The sequence below is a fragment of the Oratosquilla oratoria genome, chromosome 3, assembly GCF_046742065.1.
Source record: "Oratosquilla oratoria isolate Oo_2021 chromosome 3, ASM4674206v1, whole genome shotgun sequence".
Classification (NCBI taxonomy): Eukaryota; Metazoa; Arthropoda; class Malacostraca; order Stomatopoda; family Squillidae; genus Oratosquilla; species Oratosquilla oratoria.
Genome location: NC_134779.1, coordinates 56,492,009 through 56,497,008, shown reverse-complemented (window position 1 = coordinate 56,497,008; position 5,000 = coordinate 56,492,009).

Below are 5,000 nucleotides of genomic sequence, written 5' to 3'. Positions count from 1 at the left end.
TTAGATACTTGGGTGCAAGTGTAGCAGGAAAAGGTGGAGTGAAGGTGGAGGTAGAATGTAGATTGAGAGAAGCGAGTAAATGCCTTGGTGGTTTAAAGAGTGTAATGAGAAATAGACATTTGGGAATGGATGCGAAGAGGAGACTGTATGAAGGAGTGATTGTGCCAACAGCACTGTATGGGGCAGAAACGTGGAACATAAGAGAAGAAGAGAGAAGGAGTTTGAATGTGTTTGAGATGAGGTGTCTGAGAAGTATGGTGGGGGTTACTAGGCTAGATAGAGTGAGAAATGAGGAGGTGAGGAGGAGAACAGGGGTGAAAAAGGATTTGGGAGAGAGGGTTGATGAAAGAATATTAGGATGGTTTGGACACATGGAAAGAATGAGTGACGAAAGACTAGTAAAAGAGGTATGGAAGGCAGATGTGGAGGGAGTGAACATGAGGGGACGTCCTAGGATGAGGTGGATGGATGGGGTGAAGGGGGCTTTGGGGAAGAGGGGAATGTCTGTTGAGGAAGGAAGGGAGAGGACGGAAGACAGAGGTGAGTGGAGAGTGGTTGTATGTGGATGATGTTGTGACGACATGAGGAGGAATGGGCGGGGGGGGTGGGGGGTGGGGTAGTATGTGTGAGTAAATTTTGACGCAGCCCGAAGGGATTTCTCCCCGTCCTCTCCTTATATGCAAAGGGGGACGGAGAGGGGGGGTCGCCGATTAAATGAAGCGGCCTTGCTGTGGATGTACTGTGTCTTGCGGCACTGCTTCTGACCCAGGGCGGTGGGCAGGGTTCAGGGATGACCCGTCATCCAGGAGGTGCTCAGATGAGGGGAAGGGTGGGAGGGGTGTGGAGTGTATTTAGGGATGAAATGGGTGGGAGTGTTTTTATGCCTTTCCTTTTGTGGCTACCTCCCTTGGAAGGGGGAAAAAGCCTTGGTATATGTATGTATGTATGTTATGATTTTTTTCCCCTTAGTGGTGGAATAGGCCCAAGTGATATCTTATCACAGAGGTCCTCAACTTGTAGGCCATGGGAGCCCCCAAGGGAACAATGACAAGAATTTAGGGAGGACAATGGCCTGCTGTTACAAACTATACATTTCCATATAATGTGAGGAATCTGAATATGTTTAAAGAAGAAACTCGAATGTGTTTTGCCGCCAAAACAAAAGCGTAGCGTCAGTTTTTTCGTAACCATGATGGTGTCAACACGCTTTTTGTATTTCGTGTAAATTTATCGAATTGTGATTTAATACATTATCTTACCATTGTAAGATACTTTTCATTGGCACCCTACTACAACCTTCAAACCCATGTAGACTACAAACAAATCTACAGATGTTATCATACTGGACTATTTTTCTTCATACATCCTACCTCCAACCCTCCGTTTGAATTAGATATTCAAGAAGATTTAGATCAATTACAGCAATGGTCTGAAAAGTGGCTAATGAAATTTAACACAAGTAAATGCAAGGTAATGCACATAGGTAAAAATAACAGCAAGTACGATTACAAGTTATTTGGAAATTCGTTAACAAAAGTGGATAGTGAAAAAGATCTCGGCGTAATTATCAGTAACGACCTCAAATCATCCAAGCAGTGTATTTCAGCCTCTGAGAAAGCAAATAAGATTCTGGGATTGATTGCGCGATCTTTTGATTTCAAAAGTCCATCACTCATTAACAAGCTATATAGATCGTTAGTTCGTCCACATTTGGAATATGCTGTTTCCGTATGGTCACCGAATCTCATTAAAGACATTGACAGACTGGAAAAAGTACAACGGCGAGCCACAAAACTGATTCCAAATATCAAAAATAAATCATACGAAAATCGACTTAAGCACACGAATCTGTTTTCCCTAAAAAAGCGTAGACTCAGAGGTGACTTGATACAGGTCTTTAAGATTTTAAAGGGAATTGACAACATCAAAAGTGACCAAATTTTCACATTGAATGAGAATCAGACAAGAAACAATGGTCTCAAACTGTCCGGAAATAGATTCAATTTGGAAGTAGGTAGAAACAACTTTGCCAACCGTGTAGTTAATGAATGGAATAAACTTCCTGCACAGGTAGTGCAATGTAGTTCAGTTCGAAGCTTTAAGAATCATTTAGATAAATACCTAAGTAAGATGCTGTAATTATTATAATTTATGTTATATTATTTGTTTTTGTTTTGTTATATTTTTGTCTGTCTGATTTTCATTTATTATTAGTTATATGTCAATTTATTATCATTTACTATTTACCTGTTTGTTTGTTATTCAACTATACCAATGCATTTATTTATTTTATTTTTTATTTAATTTTTTTTATTTTTAATTTATTATTAATATTTTTTTTTTTTTTTTTTTTTTTTTTTTTTTTTTTTTTTTTTTTGCATCCGACCTAGATATGGATCAAAAGGTCTCCTGTCGGCATGCTTTGCCTTTGTAATCCTTTGTAATAAGAATTCGCTTACAAAAATCTAGACTTCTCTAAGAACATTTCAACAGTATTTCTAACATACGTATAGGTTTGCAATCTCTGGGTTCATCATTCAACTTTGTTACATATGACGGAAAGATGATTTCACATTTGGAGGTTTGACAGATATGATATTGTAAGTGAAGTCGTTTTTACTCGAACGAGCTCTCAACTGCCGGCGCTGATGAAGCCAAATTCGATAACCCTTGTAAAGTTTAACCTTTGACCGGAGCACACACACCCTCACTACATTTATTTATTAATTTTTTATCTTGCTAATTACCCCTATCGGGAGGCTAGGAAGGCGCCCCGTACAGAGGACTTTGTGGTGTGGAAATTAATTAACCACGCCCTTGGTCCAACTCGCTGGCATCAGGGTTGGAACTATCGTCACTTCGATCTCCGCCGGCCAGGAAAAATGAAAAGTTAAATAAGAGCGCGCATGTATCTTTCACCCAATGGCTACACTCGTGGAGTCTCGTCCTTATGTATCTAAGGGTTAGAGCGTCGCTACATGCGGCGAAGGTCGAGGTGACGGCACTTCAAACGCTGCCGATAGCGAGTTGGACCAGGGGCATGGTTCAATCAATTCCATGCTGTTATGACAAGAGAGCCCAAGTGTTAACTCACTTCTAGTAGTCAACGTAAGACTTATTTATCCGGTCTCTATCCGGATAAGATTGTATGACTAGAAAAAGATAACAAAGACATAAGATTCCAGAAAAGAATGTTAAACTTGAAATAACTAACAACAAATATATTAAGAGAACAAAACAATACAGATATAATACAATAACACAGAGAATAGGAATCTGGGTCAATTAGACCAACTTGTAAATATATATTATACGTATACAAGAGAAATAAGGCAACCAGACAACAAAAATATAAGACAAATAACAATGACCCTAATAGACACGAAAGGGTGTGGAATGAGGTATTGGGAATTTCTAAGTCTTCTGATAAGACTAAGATAATGAAATATATATGTTATAAATGACAGAAGGGTAAATGGCAATTTCAAAGAGTCGTTTCGTGAGACCAAGACAATAAAAGATGTGCCAATGAGACACTGAATACGGGAAACTCGAATAAAATTGATAGTATGTGTGTATGAGAATAAAATTAGCAAGTACGAACTATTTATAGTCGCTGACCCGGATCTGTGAGAGTCCGCGTGAAGGGAGGAAGAGGCTACGAACTACCTCTTTCGAGCTACGCACTGCGAGGTAGGTGTCGGAAACTTGCGTGATCTGCGCTTAAACTACTTTATTCGATGCGAGTGCCTCGAGAGACAGGAGGTGCCTAAAGGATGAAACGCACGAGAGGCTGTTTAGCCGCTCAACCGCTGCGGCTGTTTAGCCGTTTTTATAGAACACGCTACTTTTAATGGAATTGCGCGCATTAGCGGTTAAGTAACTAATGCGCGCATTTCCATTAAAAGTAGTGTGTTCTATAAAAACGGCTAAACAGCCGCAGCGGTTGAGCGGCTAAACAGCCTCTCGTGCGTCCGTAGCCTAAACGTCTCCCGACTGCGTTGTTTTAGAGGGGTTTATACGGTCTAACGGTTCGTCGAACGCGGTTCGACAGACACGTGTTTAAAGTGATGTGTGAACGGGGTATTTGGTTGTCGAACACGTTGGTTAAACCCCAAATACCCCGTTCACACGTTCACACATCACTTTAAACACGTGTCTGTCGAACAGTACTTCAAACCGGCCCGTATATCGGTCAAAATTATCACGCAGTTTAAATGGGCACATACAAATTGCGTGTGTTATACAAATAATTATTTTACTTTATAATTCACCAATGCAGCTTGCACTCATAAACATACAAATACAATAAAAATATATATGAGAAAAATACATGCAAAACAATAACGCAATAATTATTGCGTTACAATGCTACAAAGTCTTCTGTAAAGCGGTACCGTCCTAGCCTCTTGATAGGGGGAATTCGCGACGTTAAACAGACTAATTTATCACTGTCCTCTTAGTGCATTATTTTCTCATCCAGGCAATTCCACGAACTGATACTACTGCACGGAAGAAAACTTTTTGTTTTTATCCTTCAGAAACCTCGCCCCTTCCCTTGTGTGTGTGTGTGTGTATGTGTGTGTGATTACCTAGTTGTATCTCACGGGAAGGAGAGCTACGCTCGTGGCCTCCCGTCTCTGTATCTCGCCATATCTAATTTGCTTTTAAATTCGTGTATTATTTATGCACACACTATTGTTTCGTCTAGTATGTTCCATATATCCACCACTCTGTGGGGAAAGCTATTCTTTTTCAGGTCTCTTCTATAATTGTCCTTTTTGAGCTTCCTTCCGTGTCCTCTTGTACGTGATTCACCATGGTCTTGGATCACGTGTTGGACTCTTGATCGGCAGCTATTTCCCTCCCGGAAGAGAGCTCAGAGCTCATATGACCGATCTATGGATAATGCTGTGACCTTACGCACACACATCTAACTCCCCGCCCACGAGAGTTGGAGTAACGACTCGCAGCTCAGCAATACTGAAATTATTTCAGCC